We start from the raw sequence: 22,020 nt of genomic DNA, 5'->3' as shown, positions 1-22,020 counted from the left end.
GGGCCGTGTAGGTACCCAAGAGAGTAGATGTCATTTAGTTTATGATCAAGGATCAAAACTAAAAAAATCTTGACAATTGAACCTTATAAATTGCTCAACTTGTGACACCTTAAAGAAACCTAAATTTCAGAGGGTAGCTGTTCAGTTGGATATTTGCAAAACGAAGTACCTAAAAGGACTAGCCACAATATTTTAGTCTCTGGAGTCAGCACACAGGGCGTGGATCTTTTGCGTAAGAGAGAGTCATTTCTTCACAGGACATTGCATAAAACCTACTTGCATTAGCAACGAAGGTGATGGAGTTGGTCTTGATTTATCCAAGTGCAAAAAAGAGCAGACTATGGTCACTTGAGTGCAAATGCCCAAGAATGAATGCATATCTGCTTTAGTGAACTTGGCTCCAAAACAGCACATTCAAAATGTTTTACCAGTCCTTTGTGGGAAACGTCCACAGTAAGGTCTGTGCTTTATCTTGAAGGAATCAGACTTGGTATGGTTTTATTCGAAGCAGATTATATTATTACTATAAAGGCATGATTCAGCTAGAGCTATTTCACTTGCTTACATTGTCTTGTCCCTGGTTGTCAGTGAAATAGTTTAATTATCTTCTTGTGCTTGGGAAACTTTTCTGAGAAACAGAAAATGATCAAGTATTGGTCCTAAAATTCATCCTTTATGTACATCTGAGTTTAGCAATTGTTGCCAGAAAAATAAATACCAGTACATTAACTTCATACCTCTGAACAGCTAATTGACTTCCTCACTGCTTTTTCTGCAGGGTAAAAAAAAGGCCTAGCATTCACTGGTATCAAAGCAACTGATTAAAAAAACATTTTCTATATTAAAGTTGACATTTAATTAGCTTAGCTCTGGTGAGCCTGCACTATCTGAAAGAGAAATTCCTCAAAAGACTGCATAAAACATTTTAATTAATGATTTTATACTATTCTCCAGCCATTCCATATTACTTGAGTAGCAATTATATTATTCTAAAGTGACTCTTATTGAGGGTAGCAGTAAAATTGTTATGTAAAAGAGCCAGTAGAACTGTTCTGATAAATCAAATAATATATTCAGTACTTAAAAATGTCCTGCTTTATTAAGACCCAGCACCAAGTGAGATGGCTACAATCTTACATGAATCTTTCACAGTAGATTAGCAAACAGAGATCCAAAATATACATAAGCAAGAGCAGGGAGCTGGAACAAAGTTGCCTCCAGTGCCAAGACTATAGAGGATTTGCTGTCAGAATAGTTCAGAACATAAAAAGTCTTGACATTAAGGGTTCTCTCATTAAAATCAGGCTCAGTACAGGAGGACTGGAGGATAACAGCTGTTGTACCTACAGTATCTTTGAAGAGGTGCTGGAAATTACAGACCAGGATGCCTACCTCACTGCCCTATTAGAATTGTGAGCTTGTGAACAAAGACGTGGATAAAGGGGAACAGGCTGATTGATATTTTTCAAAATTCAGTAACAATTTTGAAAATATTTTTATAAAATTTTCAATAAAAATATATATATTGAAAAGATGTTTTTAAAAAACACTCAAACAATGGATCTGTTTCAAATGTTTCCAAATGAAAACAACTTTACCATTTTGTGATTTTTTTTGTGTGTGTGAAAATAGGCTTCCATTTTTCACCAGCACACGTGTCTTGCCCGCTTGCCCCCCCATACTCTTAATTGTAGTCAGCAGTAAATAGTATCAATTGAAAACATGATCCGTTAGACCATATGCTCACTGTAACATTCTTTATCGTCACTGCTTTTCCGCTGCAGCCTGGGCGCTGTCACTTCCTAGGGATGGTCCCTTGACGGTATCTCAGGGGAACACAGTTATATACATTGTGCAGCACATACCACAGAACTGTAGGACTCCTTTGCACATCAAATCCGGGTCAGTAGGTAGCAGCAAAGCTAAAAATCAATTGCCTTAGAGCTCTGGGGCCAAATGAAGCCCTGATGACAGGGCACAATTCCCTTTCAGTACAATGGGCTGGTGGGATTCAGTTTGCCTGGATAAATTATGGATACTAGTAGAGCAAGGGACATTGTAAGGACCCACAACTTTTATATTAGAGGAACAATTGAGAGTATGGGGATACCCCTAGTACCAGGAATGAGGGCTCATGTAGTGCAGTAGTAATGGTAGTCACAATGCAGATATTGCAATTCCTATGCTTGGGAGAAAGCAGGGGTCTCCATCTAAGCAGGCGTCTCCATCAACAAGGACTAACCTAATCCACCAGCCCCTCCCCTCATTATCCTCTCTTGCTATTCTGCCGTCTGCCCAGTGCCTAACCTGTTAATTCCCATTGTTACCCTGCAGTCCCTCAGTAATTTCCAGTCCCGCTAGTAACAAACCTGCTGAACATGCTGTTTAGCTTTAGTTACCTCATGAGTCCACAAACTGTGTTGCTTCCAGTTTGGCACTTATAGGCCAAGCTGTTGCCATGACAATGGTGAATCATCTGTCAGGCTTCAAGCGGGGATGCTTCCTTCTGGTTGTAGCTCAGTCCAGAGGACTTATAAGGATTCCAGGGGTGTTTGTGAGCAGATAAACAAAAGTCTAACACCTCCGTGAGTCCTGCTGCCAAGCCAAGACTTTAAGAATGCAGACAGAAATGCTCTCTCCTCGGGAATGAATTGTTTGTGTCAATGTAGGGCAAAACCAGATCTCACTGCCATGCCTCCTGGTCTGCAGCTTAAAGCATGACCATGTAAACCCAGGCCACTTTAACAGCACAGAGCTTCACGGGCGTGGTGGTGAATAAATCTTGTCAATGTAAATTCAATTTTATATAGGTGTCATTAAACGTGTTTAGTAGAGAGAAGGCTCTATAAGCCTCCCCATCCTCTCCTCTCTCCAGTGATGAAGGGAGAGGCCTATACTTCACTGAAGAGACGCCTGGCCTGGCCTAGGGCTTAGACCTGGCATGTCAGTGTCACTGCTTGTTCACAGGACTCCCTAGTGACGTGTGCTGAAGTGACATTGCTGACTGCAGCCAGGCCTGACACCTTCATTGACCAGCTCGTGGCAGACGCTGCTCACCAGTCCACTTGCCTTGGTGAGAAACTAAGGCAATTTCTGTGCCCCACTCCCTGCCCTGGGTGATAGGGAGGATCCGGCCTTTGCAGCTGCCTGCTGGGAGCCCCACAGTCCTGCTGTGCCCCACCCCGAGAAACAGCAAGCTGAGAGGAAAGGAGCAGCCAAGGTGGGTCCTCCAAGCTTGCCTAGAGTGGACTCTTTAGAGTGGACACTTTGGAAACCACAGACACCTGGTCCTCCAATGGCTAGAACAGCAAGCAACTGCCAATCAGGAGCTGCCTGGCATAAGCAGGTCAGTTCCTGACTGGGACCACTGGGGTGGGGCAGAAAGGGTGGGGTGTGTGGGGGGGGGTGGCTTGAGGCAGGAAAGGGTGGATGGGGCAGGGAAGGGGGGGCAGGGTACGGAGGGGCAAAGTGGAGCAGGGAAGAAGTGTGGGGCGGGGCAGGGAAGGGAGAGAGCGGGGTGGGGCATGACACGGCAGGGCAGGGAGCTCCTCTCTGGCCAAAGGAACTTGTGGGACAGCCCGAGTTTGTATTGGCTGCGTTTGCTTAGCTGGGTTTGCAGAGGTGAGAGGATCTAGGAACCTTCACCCTGAGGTGAGGGCAAAGCTAAAGGGCCCAGGAGGAAAAGGCCCAAGGAAGAAACAATAACAAATGTAGTTGACCAGCTGGTGTGTACAGGGCCCCTGGGTTGGAACCCAGGGCAGTGGGTGGGCTGCTTTCTCCTCCTGGTCCCACATAAAGTGACATAAACCCCAAGAGGGTGACAGGGCTTATTTGAGAGCCTAAACAAAGGGCTGAATTTAAAAGGCAAAGAGCTGAGGCAGAAGCCCGAAATGGACAGTGTGTTTGTTGGACTCTCTAATACTCCAGAAGGGGTTCATTTGGAGTTTGTGACTTGGTCAGAAGACCAAGCCACTGAAGACTTGCTAAGATTGGCCAGCAGCCTGCAGGGGGCCCCTGGTGCAAGGAAAGGAGTGTGGTACTGCACCCTGCCACTCGGAGGTGCTCAAGAAGTGAGTGCCCCTTAACACCCTGGTTATGAGCATCCGTGGCTCTGTAGTGGGGATGAGGAACTACAAGTGCCAGTATACAAGGGTCTTTCCGTATTCATAGATTTAATAGATTCATGGATTCCAAGGCCAGAAGGGACCATTGTCATCATCTGTTCTGACCTCCTGGATAACACAGGACAGAGAACTGCCCCAAAATAATTCCTAGAGCAGATCATTAAAAAAACATCCAATCTTGACTTAGAAATTGTCAAGATGGAGAATCCATCATGACTATCCATAAATAGGTACAACGGTTAATTATTTTTACTGTTAAAAGTTATGCAATTATGAAAATTAATTTCAGAAATAAATTACAGCCACAACAGTCATACTTTTTTTGCATTGCTTTACCTGGGTCTGCTGCATGTTTCTGCAACTGAGCTGTTTTCATTTTAAAGAAATGCATTTGTATTTCCCCCATACACTTCCTGTCTTTCATATTTGTTTTTGAATGCCAAGTTCTGTTTTACAATGCCAGTTCCACTGCACGCCACCCTCCCCTGGGAAGTTCTGATTCCACCTAGCTAAGGGCACAGACACAATGCAAAGAACTAGGGAAGCTAAAATGTGAGGACACCCGTGAGTGACAGTGGCAGGGGAACACAGACTTGAATATATCCGCAGTAAATTGATGTTCTGCATGGTGCAACTAAGAGCAGAAACCATGCAGGATTGGGAACTCAGCTCTTCCTGAGGCATGTGCAGACTATGAGGGGCGGATAGCTATTTGTGGGGAACCATGGCATTCTTGCTATTCCTGTGGATGTACGTAGCTGGATTATTTTGACCTTGGTAGTCCAAGAGGCTGGATTTGGGTTCAGTTGTTAGACACTGAATTTGGCAAATCTGAGCCCCAACATACATTTGTTCTATTGTTTGTACTCCAGGGGAACTTCGGATCTGTTAGAGATAAAGAGCCCTCACACTCCCTGCCTCCTCCTTCCACTAGCAGTGTCCGGAGGGTGGTGGAGGAGGGTTAGACTGCAGCACTCTGAGGCAGGGTCCAGAGGAGGGGGTAGAAGGAGACAGGGCTGGCATGTGGCACTGTGAAGCAGGGTCCGTGGTGGGTTGGGCATTGGAATGCAGCACTGCAAAGCAGTGAGAAGAGGTAACTCTATGTTTGTTGTATTGGACCCAGAGGTGCTGGAACATTTTTTATAGTGGGGGTGCTGAGAGCTGTTGAATCAAACTGTAAACTCTGTATATACTGTAAGGGAAACCAGTTCAAGCCAGCACCCCCAGCACCCCTAATTCCAGCATCTGTGATTGGACCTGAAGGTATTTGTGTTCTGTACAGTTTCCTTAATTTGAATGAGCTAAAATTCCCTTCTGAATGCATTTCTTCTCTCAATTGATTGCTAAAATAAATCTTAGTGTATTTAAGATAAAGAATATTTAATGACAGTATTAAGAATACCTCCCTTGTTTAAGGTTAATTTGAGGAGGGTGATAATTTTATTTGCAGTGTGTGCAAAAGAGCAGATTTGACAACAAATATCACTCCCTTGAGGAGGCAGGGAAGTCGCTACCCAAGCAATCTTAATAGCCTAACTTTCCAAAGGTTCTGGGCAGCTTAATACGGCAAGCTAGCAATTACTGCAAATCTTTGGTCAAATACCCAGGCCTCATGCCCATTATTGTCAATAATGCCCATTTCTACATTTGGCAATAAGTCCACTAATTTACTGGCTCAAGTTATTAAATCGGAGAGACTCGCTTTTCATATAGATGTTAAAAAGGACTCTAGCATAGCTTAACCTCACCAAAGGGAAACACTCAGTTATCAGTCTTCTGGAAAGTTCTTTGTGAAGTTATTTGTTATCCCGGAAAAAACCTCTGAGCCCAGGAAAGTCAAAGGGAGTTCTGCCCCACAGAAATTCACCAGCAATCTGGAGATGAAGTCAAGCTTGTGGTGTTGTTTTATGGACCTGTTACAGCCCTAGGATTTGTGAGATGAGGGTCAGGGATCAACGTTCCCACAGAAACCTCAACTCATTAATGTAGCTGTGTACTGGCACAGCTCACAGCTGTGGGTGAATGGCCCAAGCTGTACTGCCCATGGAGATTTGCAACCACCATGCCTCCATTGAATACAGAGGCGGATGAAGAGCTTATGTTGTCCTGTTTCACTGTTGAATTCTAACAGCCAAATGTCAGCCAAAGCCCAGTACCCAACCTTGGAGGAATTGTTCCATCGACCAGGCCTGGAGATCAATCTGCTTTTCTGAAAAGGCCATTCTGATTACTAGAGCTGGTCGAATATGTTCTGACAGAACAATCTTCCCTCAGGAAATGCTGATTTGATGGAACAGAAATGTTCTGTGGGAACGTGTCGATTCCCTCACGGTTATCAATGGAACTAGGCAGCCGGCCAATTTGCGTGGTTTCCTGCCAGCTTGTCCACCACTCAGCCGTTGGGCTCCCAGGCTGATCGGCTTCCCAACAACCCACCTGATGGGCTGCTGGCTTCACAGGTCTCCCTGGCTAGCCAGCTCCCCGAGCTCTGCATGCAGCTGGCTCCCAAGCAGCCCAGCTTCTTAGATTCCTCTGCTGACCCACTCCCTGAGTCGCTGGCTCCTCAGGCTCCATGAAAAACCTGAATTCTGGGACTGTCCAGATTCCCAGGTGATTGGCTCCCTGTGTCAGTGACTGGGATGTGGGCAGTCCATGCGTAGTGGTTAGAACAGGAGTCATGCCTTGTGGTTAGAGCAGGATTCAGTAGCCAGGAATTGGAGCCCAGGGTCAGAATCAGAATTGGAGGCCAAAGCCAAGGGTCAGAGCCAGAGTCAAAGGTCCAGAATTGGAGCTGAAGAATCAGGTTCCCTGGCATGAGGAAAGGCTGGGAATGAGCAGGCACAGGAGCAAATGCTCTGGGCAAATGCTTTAAGCAGCTGCTGAACAGCTGCAGCTAGGCCAATGAGTTGACCCGCTGACTCTTCCACCAGTCAGATGGCAGAGCTGACAGGCAGCCTGCTACAGGCCAGCTGCACTCGTGAGGCTGCCCAGAGACTGGTTTGCACCAGGCCCTGCTTCCTGACAGTACCCCTTCCTCCTCCCCTGACATGAAGGCACCTACTAAGGGCCTCAGGGTCTGGTTTGTAGGGGCACTTCTGGTGGAACTCTCATAATAGGTCTGGGGCATGGGTGTTCTCAAGAGAAGTAGGTGTAGATAAAGGTACAATCTGTTTGTCAGAAAGATCCAGTGCTGGAATAGTTGGGAGGTGCCAAGAAATTTTTACAGCAATTGAAAAATTAATATTTGTATATAAAGTTATGTATCACATTTCAATATCTTTTACTGTGGAGGGCGTACTGATGTAAATACATATCTATCTTGTATTTCTCTCTTTGCTATATAGTATATGCCACATTAGAACACCACTACTGAAAAAAAAGTCACACATAGTGTCTACAAAACCCCATAAAAAGGGAAGGTGTGAAAATAGGGTGCAATCCAGCACTTTACCCCAGTAGGAAATGTCATCTTTATAAAAAGACTTCTGTGGCCATGAGGAGTTGAAATATGAGGAGCATAAACCGAGCAGAGAATGGGTGAGGCAGGATCTAGGGATGTTGTTTTACAATAATCTCAATTTTCTTTCACAAACATGTCACATGTAAGAAGTGTGTTTACTGATAGAATGTGTAAAATATACCTGAGAGAACACAACCAATGTTAGGAACAGGAAAAAGCCGTCCAGTCAAACCTGCAGCTACACGTTTATCACATTTCACATGCATTTCACCTACTGTATATTTCATATTAATTGCAATGTGAAATTACACTAATTTTGATCCATGCCTATATTTGATCGTCAGGCATGCATAATAGTTGCTGAAATGTTTTATAGATCTCATACAGGTATTTATATGTTAAAGGGCTACATAGCCCTGTGATATTTTTTCATATTATTTAAAAAGTCAATAACATTCACATCATAAACTGTGCCCATCTTCTGATCCGCTCACCCAAATCCCACACCATGGGCACTCTCACCATTGTGTTCATACTTTCTCCCTATTAGCTCATTCTCTGTTTACACACAGCTCATTTGGCAAAGGTCCCATCAAGGCCAAGCCCAGTACTAGTGTAGTGGCTGGTGGATTGTGCCCAGAGAAGGAAGGGTTTGAAGCATGGCCTACTTGTGCCTTCTCTTTGCCATGGTACATTTAGTCACACACAGAGAATGCCTCCCTTTGGGAAGGGAGCCTCCAGTGTGAGTCGGTCAAGGTGAGAAGTGAAGTAATGAAATCTCTTTACAGCATTTCCCCCAAATCTTCTGCCCCAGGAGAAGCTGCCAAGCACCTGGATCCTGTAGGACAGCTGCAGATCTTGGGAATTCTATAGAGGTGCAGGGCCAAGAGCGCAGAGAGCAAGTTTCTCCATGCTTTGTCCAGGACGCTATGCAACTGAGTGACCTTCATTGTAGGATCCTGACAGGTTGGCAGGGGGAAATGGTGTGTACTCCTGCCATGCTCCACTCGACTCCTGGCTCCTTCCTTCTACCCCTCCCCTGCACCTGCCTAGAGCCATTCCAGAGAAGAGCAAGCTGCCCTGGGAGCTCGAGAAAGATGACCTGGACATTGTGAGAGTTTTCTGCATAGGGGATGATGGAAAAGCAACAGCCTTCGCCTGCCTCAGAAACAACCTGCCAGCTGGGACTGGGATCCAGAGCAGGCTTCCTGCATCGCTGCCAAGAGCGTCAGCTGTGCAGTGAGCAAGAGAGCAGAGCAATAGGGAATGGCCATGTTCCGTTGTCTGGCAAGGGCGAACCCAACCTGCCTGGCCTGGCCTTGCTGAGAGTGGTAGTGGGGTGTGAGTATTGTCATGTTTGAACTTAGAATCGACACTATTATTGCAATCACTCACCAGTGAATGTTGCTGTCACTAACACAACAGCCGGCGAGCGGAACCTTTCTAGGACTAGAGACAGTTCCCAAAGGGTTTTCAGCCCATTTAGAAAGAGCCACATGCTACCTGCAGCTCTGACAGCTAATGCTCTAGGGACAGCCTAGAGATCCCCTTGTGCTGTCAGCCAGAGGGCGCATGGGCCAGCTTCAGTAATACAGAAAAGAGGGGAGTGTTATGGGACAAAATCATTAAAAGCCTAAAAATGTCATTGCTGTAGAACAAAGAGGAAGGACGTCATTCCGCCAGTGGGCATATTACCAGGCGTGATATTTAGGAGCCCTTCTGGTGTTTGTCCAGGTATCCTTGTGGGCCTGTCTGTGCCTGACAATACCTAAAAGCCTCACTCTGCTGCCTTTGCTCACCAGGAGTAGGACTTACCCAGAGACTTACTCTTCTTAAGTAAATACTGCTCACTGCTGTGAGCCAAAGAATGCCATGGAATGTAATGGGTGGTTGTGCTGAGAAGAGGGTGTCTCAGGCCTAACAAGGGATATGATGTTCCCTGAACTTGGGATTTACCATTATTTGATTAGCCTTTTTTTGTATGTTATAAAACAATCACGGTAACGCAATATTGATTCATGTACTCAGTTCTACCTCGGACATCGAGCTTTGAATCAACCCGTGCTCGAGGTGGGAGTCCGAGTTGTTGTGTACAGTGAGCACAGCAAAGTAGATGGGAATAGCCATGCTAGGGCCAGTCTTGGAGCAAGGACATCAACGAGCATCATGCCCTTCTCACACCCACACTGCAATAAACACACCGATTAGCCTTAGACAAAATTGGCCAGTTTTTAAGGGCCAACCATGTACCCAAAACAAAGGTCAGTTTTCTTGTGAAATCTGACATTTCTACACACTCCTGCTTCCGCAGAGAAATAGCTGCAGTCTTTTTGACATGCACTGCCTTCTTCCATATAAAATATCTATTAAAAAATCAGTGAACCCTCCCTTGGGACAGAATACAACTATACTTTCTGCATAGATTATAAGGCTCCTTCTGCAGGGCAGATGACCTCTCAGTTGAATAGGTCAATCAGCCATGGGGCCAAGATTCATTGCCTTCTGCTGCTGAATAAAGCTCCTATGTGATCACAGGGTTAACAGGCGCAAGTCAAACAGGATCAGCTGCTATTAAGCAGTTCAAAAAGAAGGCTTAGAGAAAAGCTATCTAAATACAGACTTGCCCACCAACCACAGCAAGAGGAAATGGTTCTGTGTTTTGGGAAGTATTTCATTCAGATTAGAACAAACCTTTAAGAAACAGATACAGATGAGGAAGGCAGTTTGGAGAAACACATATCCAGCCAAAGGGGAGCTCTGGGGGAACAAGAACTAACCTCCAACCTTTCAAATAATGTGTTTCTTTGTTTAACCCCCTCCTCTCCTGTCCCCTCAACCTGTTGGCAGGGTGAGCTGTATTTCACTCTAACACAATATCTACACTAGCGAGCTTACAGCGGCACAGTTGTACTGATGCAGCCACACCGCTGTCAGATCGTGCATGTAGCTGCTCGATGCCAGCAGGAGAGCTCTCCTATGGACCTAATAAAGCCACCTCAATGAGCAGCAGTAGCTATGTCAGCGGGAGAAGCTTTCCGGCCAATATAGGGCTGTGCACACGAGTGCTTATGCCTGGGAAACTTATGTCACTTGGGGGGAGGGGTTTCCACACTCCTGAATGACATACGTTTTGATGACATAAGTTGCAGTGTACATAAGAGCGGCCACACTGGTTCAGACCAAAGGTCCATCTAGCCCAGTGCCCTGTCTTCTGACAGTGGCCAATGCCAGGTGCCCCAGAGGGAAGGAACAGAACAGGGAATCATCAAGTGATCCATCCCCTGTCGCCCATTCCCAGCTTCTGGCAAACAGAGGCCAGGGACACCATCCCTGCCCATCCTGGCTAATAGCCATTGATGGACCTATCCACCAGTTCTGTTTTGAACCCTGTTATAGTCTTGGAGGGGGTGTATTTTGGTGGTGTATGAAATGATCCCTACATGCAATACATATAGCTTGTTATTCTGAACATAAGCACATAGACATGGCCTAAGTAAATGCAGCCCATAATCTGTAGAGCAACACTCTTCCCCACTCAAAGACTGGTCCCTGCAATAAAGAAACAATTAGTGACAATGCCAAACAAATCTTCCAAAGCAGCAATCTGCCCCTATGCTTTGATAGCACAGGTATCGTACTTTTTCAACCAGAGAAACCAGAATGTCTCCTCATGTCAGGCATGTTAAAGAACGCAGAGATTCTTCTAATGTAAGTTTGTCTTTAATCATTCATATCAACTCCCTTTTCTCCTTTGTATTACTGCTAGTCCAGCTGAGTGGTTATAGACAGGAAAGCCCTGTAGTGTAGAATACTGTATTGTATAGCATCCCTAGCCTACACATCTATCCCATTTTCACTGTTCAGTGTAGGAAATTAGACTAGACCTTTAGAATTTCCATCACAAAATCTTCCAAACCAACACAAGAGGCAATGGTTATACTGTTTTTGTACTAAATATTTCACGAATCCATTGAAATATTTGGAATCTTTAAAGATGTTGGCCATATCCACTGGAGTCATTTTTTTACTGTTAAATTTAAGTCATCTGAGCAATTTCTGTAAATTAACATTGTCAACATTTGTGGGGTAGATGATGTCAAGGAGCTAATGGGATATGAAAGTTTGTCACTTGTGATGCTACAAACGTTAAGTGCTGCCTTTGAAATTATGTTTTAAGCGGTTTGGGACTAATGCAGTTTGTCATAAATGTCCTGTCTTATAATGTTAAGTAAAACATGTGTTTTCTAGGCATGACCAAAAGAAGTCTGGGGATGCTCAAAGGTTATTTTTAATAGGCTGTTACTAAGGAGGTATTGCAGAGGACCTGTCTTTGTTATCTTTGGTTTGCAATTAAAATAGTGCTGATTGTATGAGACATGTCTAAAGACTTGTTAATCCCTATATCTATATATATTGCTTCCTGATTTTTTTTTTACAGCTCCTAATAGGAAAAAAATACATTATAGATTATATGGAAAGCGATGCCAAATACTGAACCATATGATGTGTGAAAGAATACATGAAAAGTTGTATAATTACTGTATTCAGAGATATGAAGGCCAGCAGGGACCTTTGTGATCATCTTGTCTGACCTCCTGTATAACACAAGCCATAGAACTTCCCCAAAATATCACAAAGAGTTGACGACAAATATGATATAAATAAGACCCTGCTTACTGGAGCAGAGTAATAGTGTGGTCGCAGCATAATTCATAGTTCTGATCATTTAAAACTAGAATATGTACAAATGTTGTCCCAGACATTTCTATAGTTTCACTATTTGTGCTGAACCTTTGCCAAGAGACAGATCTCAAGCTTCGACTCAGTAATTGTTACAAGAGTTTTGTGGCTTCCTATTTGAAGTACTAGAAACTAAACAAACTGGGACATGCACTTTGGTGAGATAAGCATGTTATTAATGTACCTTATATAAGGACTTGAGTACACAGGTTGAGTGGAACACCAGCCAGATCAACTGTAGTCTGACCCCAGAATAACTTCCAGAAGCCAGCCTTTGTTCTAACATGTCATGAGACACATGTTAACATTGATCATTTCAGTTTCTTGACAGGGAGTGTAGTTTGATCCAGATGGAAGACTAATTCCCTGCTGTAGAGTATTGCCCATTGGAGAGTGTATTGTTGGCATGTGTTTTAATGGGGCATTGTAGCCAGGTCCTGGCAAATTGTTCATCATGTGGTTTCTGTTTTTTAGGGGGACACAGTGCAAATAAATTCTGAAAGGAACTGACATTGCCAGTGTAGCCAGAAGACACATACTTCACTCTTGGGGGTTTACACAGGATTTTCTATTTTGATGTTAGAAGAATAGGCCAGATCATAGAATATCAGGTTTGGAAGGGACCTCAGCTCAAAGCAGGACCAATCCCCAACTAAATCCTCCCACTAATGAAAGGGCCAAATAAGAGCTCAGAGATTAGGGAGACAACGCAGTTCCATTGAATGGGAGGCAGTTTCCCTGTACATGAGGACTCAGTTCTCTCCATTCACAGCAAGCAGTGACCTATAGCATTTCCGGTTTTCTTGGGAGCTGGGCTGGGCAAGGGGCAGGACAGTGGCTGAATGCCCCAATGGGAAATGAGTGGGTTCCAAGAGTTTGAGTAGGATTATATGGTGCACAGGCCTTGTACATGCCCTCTACACAGTGGTGACAAATAATAACCTATAGAATAAAATTCCAGGAATGTCATTCTGTGTATCACTACAAAGCCTAACGTCTCAGAGCCACTGGTAAGTGATGGGAACAGTTACAAGCATGGCTGAGAAATCTTTTAGTTCAGAGTATTGCCAAGTTGAATCATTCATGGCATTTGTGATAGGTTACTGTCTAATTTCCAATTCTCAGCCATTTTAGCAGTAGGAATTCACTGCCCGGGTTTTATAGCTATAATTAAGCATGTATCGGTTCAATGTCAAGAGTCCTAGATCCTTGTGACATCAGAGGTGACTAAACGAATCACTGCGCTTACCCTCCAGCTAATTTGCATGAAATAATCCCATTGGCTGTATAAGGGAGACTGTACAGATGGTAGATTACTTGGACAACTGCCACCCCTGTACACCCAACTGCCACCCACACAAATCAACACACATCTCCTGGCACACCACAACCCCCACACAAATAAATACAGCCATCCACACAACAATACAACCAGCACACACACAACCCTTAATATCGCTTTGAAGTCTGGACTATGAAGCAATGGAGATAGCCACATGCATGGTTTGGGAGCTCATTTTGTTTAGAATATCAGATCCAGTCATCACTGGGATTCATGGGCAGTGACTGTCCAATTTTTGAGTTCTCAATCATTTTTGGCTTGTTTACCCACATGATTTTTCTAATGATACCCATGGAATAGCCTGGGCTTCCAGTGACTAATAACAATAATAGAGCACTCTGCCATAGATGTGTGTGCACAGCTCTCACTGATGGCAATAGGAGCTGTGGACAGGAATCTGACAGCAGAATTTGGCCCCAGCTAATTTTGTTTTCCGTGTTTTAATTAACTGCATAAATGTTCTTCTACCTTTTCAGCCAATCATTCCACGGAGTCTCCACGGTGGGTGCCCATTCCTGCACTCTTCCTATTACGTCACGTGTCTATTTACTCAAGGAGACCAAAGCCAAGGGTCTGATTACTGAGTTCTGCAGGCTCCATTTGATGTTCCCTTCGGCTGGAAGAATGACGGTGAGCTCTTGCCCTTATTGAAGAACAACTCAGGGCTGGTTTGGAGGTGCTCACAAAATGGAAGGGGGGAGAGTGCTTTTGGAGGACAGTGACTTTTTTGTTGACAAATATTTTTCACAAAAAATGTTTCTCAAAGGTTTTCAGTTTGGGGATGTTTTTTATTTCTTATTATTTTGTCATCTTAGTTTTCTATTTGTTCTCATTAATATTTTTTCTCTCTCCCCCCTTTTCCTTGTCACCCATTTATTCCCCTATTTCCCCTTTGCCACTGAAAAGTGTGGCAGAGGGAAAGGGGGAAAAAGCTGAAAAGGGGGGAAGACAAACGTCAAAATTTCTCATTTTCCAGTGTCATCTAAAAGTTGATAATTTGAAAAAAAAAATAAGTTTGGGCAGAGAACCCCTGGGGTCTGCAACTAGACTCTTCCTCCTGAAATTTCCCACTGTTGCTATCACCGGTGCAGTTGCACAGCCAAAATCTGCAAAGTCACCATCTTCACCTGCTTCAAATCCCTCCTTACAACTAATCTCTGCCCTAATGCATCTAGTCAAGTACCCTCTGAAAACCCCTGTGGTTAGATGTTTGGCTGTGTGTGTGTGTTTTCTCTGTGTGCTGCCCCAGCTCTGTGCAGATAGCCGGCACAGCAGACCTCGAGCGAACTGCCCAATGGTCAATATATCTGTTAAGGTACAGACAAAGGATGGAATAAGCCCCTGGCAGACTCCACGAGGATACTAAGACCCGTATACCCATGACAATGGACGCAGCTTAGTGAATGGCGGGACTTTCCATTCACCCCTCGGCTGGGCAGAGATACTTCCTTTGAGATACAGCTTTATACCCTGATATGAACATGTTACATACAGGGGCGGCTCCAGGCCCCAGCACGCCAAGCGCGTGCTTGGGGCAGCATGCCATGGGGGGCGCTCTGCCGGTCGCCGGGAGGGCAGCAGGCAGGCAGCCTTCGACGGCATGCCTGTGGAGGGTCCGCTGGTCCTGCAGCTCCGGTGGACCTACCGTAGGCGTGCCTGCAGCGGGTCCGCTGGTCCCGCAGCTTCGGTGGAGGCACGCCTGCGGGAGGTCCACTGGAGCCGCGCTACCGGCGACCGGCAGAGCGCCCCCCGCGGCATGCAGCCGTGCTTGGGGCGGCAAAATGTCTAGAGCCACCCCTGGTTACATACTGCCTCTGACATAGTCACTGCTCCCTGAGGTGGCTAGTTATCACCCATCACCTTGAACATGTTGGTTTGATCAAAACATCTCTATCTTTGAGGAGGGGTCAGTGTGTTCCTGTTATCCTTAGGGAATGTTTTTGTACCATCCCTGATATCGGGATGTTCTGCTACCACCTGACATCGGGGTGTGTTTGCGTGAGGGCTCTGTGACTAGCACTTCTTAGGAACATGTGTTTCTGCAATATCAGCCCTGTTCTTGCTAGATTCTGTGAGCAGGTCCTTCCTCAAACCAGGCCTCTGATACAAGGGCTGATGTCTCAGGCTCTCTTCCTGCGACAGCCCCATGGCCAGTAATGAGCTGTGATTACTTTGACAGCTGCTGTGGCTTGGCCACAGGTTGCACACAGCTATCTGTGCTGAACATACCATTGTTTGCATTACCCCAGGCCCTGCCATGCGTTACATCTTGTCTTTCAGTCACTTGTGGTAGGTTTGTACAGGCCTAGAACCATGGGCTCGCAATCTGGTGGAGCCCCCTAGCTGCTACCACAGAGTAAATTATGATAATGATTAATGATGGTAGCAATGGTGGGATCATTAATGTTGACCAGCTGACATTGTTTGAAGCACTTGTGTCATCAAACCCAGCTCAGACCAGCTGTTGGTGCCTTGTCTAGACAGGAGTTCTCGGCACTGTAACCATTGCAGGAGTGGCACCAGTGCAAGCAGAGGTGAGACATTTTAGGAAACTAAGTCAAGAGTAGGCCAGCCTAGGTATCGGCAGGCCTTGCCGACAGAGAGATCCCTGGGGCACACATTTCAGTCAATCTCTATTCCACATCTTGCAGATACGGTGTTTGAAAAGTTTTGTTTTGTACCTTCAGAAGTTTTATTCCAGCAGTGTTTGCAGGATGGAGCTGTCAGTATATATTAACTAACCACCAAAATGTCCCCAAAAGGTAGGTCATATTAGGAAAATAAACAGATTGGGAATATTAATAGCTACCAGTGAGCTAGCAATTAAAAATTAATTAGAGGAAAGGATCAAAACTATCATTTTTTTCATAATAATTCCTGTCATGTAGGGCAGGGAAAAGCATGCATATGATCTCAGACTGTTTCAAGAGTTTAGACATTCTAGCATTTAATTTGAGTTAAGAAATATTGTGCAAGGAAACCAACTTTTTTTAACAGTTGTTAAAATTGTTTCTTAATCAAGGCAGCTGTAGCCTTTGCATTAAGCAAATATAGAAACCCAAATTAATTCCTCCAAAATGAACATTAGAAGTTAGGTCAACTGTTGTCTCATCGGCATTCAGTGCCTCGGGGGCAGACTAAAAGAGGAAATGAAATTGAGAATGGTTAGGAGACAAACTAGGGGAGCAGCAGGAAGAGAAACAGTGGTTTTAAGTTTAGTTAGTTGGGGATTGGTCCTGCTTTGAGCAGCGAGTGGGACTAGATACCTCCTGAGGTCCCTTCCAACCCTGGTATTCTATGATTCTATGGTTGGGTTTTTTCTTTCTGGGTGACATTCATCCCTATGCAGAGAGCCAGCTCAAGTGCCATCTAAGTGAGACTTAAATCTCTATACCACTCCAACCCTCCTTGAGCTTTTCATAGACTCTCTGCACAGAGGTGAATGAGGCCCTATGAGAGGCAGTTGGGATGTGGCATGTTTACAAGGGGCATGCACTACATTTAGCGTAGACCTATGGAGTTTGTACACCCCTGGTTAGATACAATTTACCATCTTCCATTTCCATACCTGGGCACTTTAATCAGCAGGCAGGGTGTGCCAGAACCCCCGGCCAATCTCAGGAGCCTTCAGGAATGCACAATAAGGCCCTGAGGAAGCTCTTCAAGCTGGAACGTTGGGTATGTTACTCTGCCTATTACACTGGCTTGCAGAGCAGGGTAAGCTGGTAAGAACTCTAGCAATGCAGTGGGGATGTGTAACGATGCTGCCTCTGGCGGGACACAACTGAAAGTATCAATTCAGGACAAATTGCTTAGAGCAGGGCAGTTACAGCCCAAGGCTGGGGATCCTTTGCACACCAAGACAAACCAAACCAGCCAGAGAAGACTTCGGTTTTACCCCACTGGCTAACCAGAAGTCATACAAGCAATTCCCTTAGACGCTCTGGTTTCCCACTCGTTATGGGGACAAATGGTTATGAAAACCAATACCCCAGTAAAAGAAAAAAGGTTCTCTCGATCCCAAAGGACCAAGCCCCAGACTCAGGTCAATATACACATCAGATCTTACCCACAAATCACGCTGTTGACAGTCCTTTAGTATCTAAAATCTAAAGGTTTATTCATAAAAGGAAAAGGATATAGACAAGAGCTAGAATCTTCACAGACAAGGTCAGCTCCCAGACAGCTGCACTCTGCAGCACGGTATGGGGAGGAGGTGACCAGCTCTCTGTGGAGAAAGAAGTAGTACGGGACTATTTAGGAAAGCTGGACGAGCACAAGTCCATGGGGCTGGATGCGCTGCATCCGAGGGTGCTAAAGGAGTTGGCCGATGAGATTGCAGAGCCATTGGCCATTATCTCTGAAAAATCATGGCGATCGGGGGAGGTCCCAGACGACTGGAAAAAAGCTAATGTAGTGCCCATCTTTAAAAAAGGGAAGAAGGAAGATCCAGAGAACTACAGGCCAGTCAGTCTCACCTCAGTCCCTGGAAAAATCATGGAACAGGTCCTCAAGGAATCAATTCTGAACCACTTAAAGGAGGGGAAAGTAATCAGGAACAGTCAGCATGGATTCACCAAGGGCAAGTCATGCCTGACTAACCTAATTGCCTTCTATGATGAGATAACCGGCTCTGTGGATGAGGGGAAAGCAGTGGATGTGCTATTTCTGGACTTTAGCAAAGATTTTGATACAGTCTCCCACAGTATTCTTGCCAGCAAGTTAAAGAAGTCTGGGCTGGATGAATGGATGGTAAGGTGGATAGAAAACTGGCTAGATGGTCGGGCTCAACGGGTAGTGATCAATGGTTCCATGTCTAGTTGGCAGCCGGTATCAAGTGGAGTGCCCCAAGGGTCGGTGCTGGGGCCGGTTTTATTCAATATCTTCATTAACGATCTGGAGGATGGTGTGGACTGCACCCTCAGCAAGTTTGCAGATGACACTAAACTGGGAGGAGTGGTTGATACGCTGGAGGGTAGGGATAGGATACAGAGGGACCTAGACAAATTAGAGGATTGGGCCAAAAGAAATCTGATGAGGTTCAACAAGGACAAGTGCAGAGTCCTGCACTTAGGACGGAAGAATCCCATGCACTGCTACAGACTAGGGACCGAAAGGCTGGGCAGCAGTTCTGCAGAAAAGGACCTAAGGGGTTACTGGACGAAGCTGAATATGAGTCAACAGTGTGCCCTTGTTGCCAAGAAGGCTAATGGCATTTTGGGTTGTATAAGTAGGGGCATTTCCAGGAGATCGAGGATGTGTTCTGGACCCAACTGAGAGTGCCAAATCAGGACCAATTGCTTAAAACAGGCAGTCACAGCCCTAGGCTGGGGTTTTTCCACCCCAAACAAACCAAACCAGCCAGACTAAAAAAAAGGACTTTCTCACCTACCCACAACAACCACAAGTCAAGTCAGCAAATTTTACAGATCCAGTCTCCCCACCAGTCACACTCAGTGCACTCGTCCTTGGGATAAATAAAACCAAACCACCCCAATAAAAAAAAAGGTTCTTGATCCCAAAGGACCAAGCCCAAGACCCAGGTCAATATACATATCAGATCTTACCCACAAATCACCACAAATCAGTTAATCCTTTTAAATTAAAATCTAATCTAAAATCTAGGAAAAGGAAAAGGTAGAAGGAAGAGGGGGAATTGGTTAAATGGAAGATCGATTACATTACATAAATGGCAAAGTTCTTAGTTCAGGCTTGCAGCAGAGAGCTAAACTGCAGGTTCAAATCAAGGAACATCCCCACATCCTCTGGGATGGGTCCTCAGTCCCCTGTAGAGCTTCAGTTTGCAGTAGCAAAGTCTCAGAGGCAGGATTGAAGACAAGATGGAGATAAGATGAGGATATGGCCTTTCAGCAGCTTTTAGGGCTTTCCAGGTGTAAGAATCTCCTGTGGAAAATCACAGCAAATCACAAAAAGCATGGTGGAGTCTTCACATGGATGGACCTCTCTGCATCACTGAGTCACTCTGAATGCTGTATGGGTCAATTGTAGCTGATGGTAGAGCCAACACCAGCCAGATCGAGGGATGTGATCATTCCCCTCTACTCAGCACTGGTGAGGCCTCATTTGGAGTACTGTGTCCAGTTTTGGGCCCCACACTACAAGAAGGATGTGGATAAATTGGAGAGAGTCCAGCGGAGGGTAACAAAAATGATTAGGGGGCTGGAGCACATGACTTATGAGGAGAGGCTGAGGGAACTGGGATTGTTTAGTCTGCAGAAGAGAAGAATGAGGGGGGATTTGATAGCTGCTTTCAACTACCTGAAAGGGGGTTCCAAAGAGTATGGATCTAGACTGTTCTCAGTGGTAGAAGATGACAGAACAAGGAGTAATGGTCTCAAGTTGCAGAGGGGGAGGTTTAGGTTGGACACTAGGAAAAACTTTTTCACTAGTAGGGTGGTGAAGAACTGGAATGGGTTACCTAGGGAGGTAGTGGAATCTCCTTCCTTAGAGGTTTTTAAGGTCAGGCTTGACAAAGCCCTGGCTGGGATGATTTAGTTGGGTTTGGTCCTGCTTTGAGCTGGGGGTTGGACTAGATGACCTCCTGAGGTCCCTTCCAACCCTGAGATTCTATGATTCTATGGTTAAATGGAATCAATTACATACAGTAATGGCAAAGTTCTTGGTTCAGGCTTGTAGCAGTGATGGAGTAAACTGCAGGTTCAAATCAAGTCTCTGGAACATCCCCCGCTGGGATGGGTCATTCAGTCCTTTGTTCAGAGCTTCAGTTTGCAGCAAGGTTCCTCCAGAAGTAAGATTGAAGACAAAATGGAGATGCTGCTGCTGCGTTTTATAGTCCTTTTGCCGTGTATTGTGCTTTCTTTGTTCCAACCACAAACCACCCAGCACATGGCATGTGTCTGGCACAGAGTTCTTATGTGATGCAGGGCAAGTCACTGAACCAAACTTCTCACTGGTGGTAACTAACTGTGTGTTCCTCTTTTGTTGGGTTCCCAAGCAGAGCCCCTCAGGGCTGGTTTACAGAAAAGCTGAGTGTGACCAATATGGAAATTCTCTGCAATATCCTTAAGGTTAAGTAACTCTGGAGTCCATCACATAAATGAAAAGGTTGAATATTATCGTGGGCCTGAAGAGCCAAAGGGCTTTACTGAACAATGGGGCAGACAAGGAGGGTCTTTTGGGAAGCGTGAAGGGGATTTCCTGGGAAATATCAAGGGAGATGCAAATGCAAACTCCCCACCCTCCGTTATGCAAAAATTGGGCCTGCTGAAGCTGGCCCTGAGGAGTGGGCCTTTGTCTGTTACAGGAGGCCAAGATCAAAGGCCCAAACCCTATCAAGGAAAGACTGAACTATTCATGGCAGGGATGCTGGAACAATTTGTGTAGTGGAAGTGCTGAGAGCCATTGAACCAAACAGTAAACCCTGTATATAACAGAACTTCAAGCCAGGGGGTGTGGCAGCACCCCTGGTTCCAGCACCTATAATTCATGGTGGTTCTGGTTCTGATCCAAGGCTGTTATGAACTTGCAATCACAGAAAAAACCTTGTTAGGGTTTGAAGTGCTGACTCCTACCAGAGCACTTGGTGGAGGCGGGATGACCTCTGGTAAGCTTATTAACCTGCATGTAGGTTCTATTTTTCATATGTTTTCTTTGTAATGATTTCCCCTTAAGTGTGCTGGCTTAGAAAGAGCTGTGTGGTGTCTTATCAGTCCAGGCCAATGCTTTCTCTCCAAAGACTATGAACAACTGCAAAATGCACACACTGGCCTGTTTAGACTGACTGGCTTGCTGGGAATATCACGCTATAGGCAGGGAACTGTGCAACCTGTAAAAAACCCAGCCTGGAGAGCATGAAATGTGCCTCTCTGCCCAAGAGAGAGAAGAGTTGAGGAGCCGAGAGCCTAGAGTGGCTGCCCTTGGTGGTCCGAGGAGGGGAATACAATGCCATGGACTATAACCTATATGGTGGGAGCAGAAGGAGGTAGTTAATGGGGTGACATTCACTAGATGAGAGATACTAGGATTGCTAAGGCTATAGTGAAGCTCCATGTCCTGAAACCCTATCTCATGCTCCCAGGGTGTGAAGTGTGGGTGAAAGCTCCTAGTGCAAAAGCCTTCACTCTGCCTACAGCCCAGACTTCTATCCAAACCCAGGAATGGTTGGGGTGCTGGGTGTAGTGTCAGACACTTCATATGCTTTGCTTTGGGGAATGGTATTGTGGCTTTGGAAGCAGAAGGCCTGAATCAAACCTCTCAGTTAGCTCCAGATCTAGGAGGGACTGTGGGAGCCAAAATGCAAACACAACAGGGGTGTGGCAGGCAGGATTCTCCTGCAAATATCCAAGAGGAATCAAGTACCTCTCCCAGCTATA

Source organism: Mauremys reevesii, linkage group 4 (assembly GCF_016161935.1).
Source record: "Mauremys reevesii isolate NIE-2019 linkage group 4, ASM1616193v1, whole genome shotgun sequence".
NCBI lineage: Eukaryota > Metazoa > Chordata > Testudines > Geoemydidae > Mauremys > Mauremys reevesii.
The sequence above is the reverse complement of the archived record's forward strand: the minus strand, read 5'-3'. Positions refer to the sequence as shown.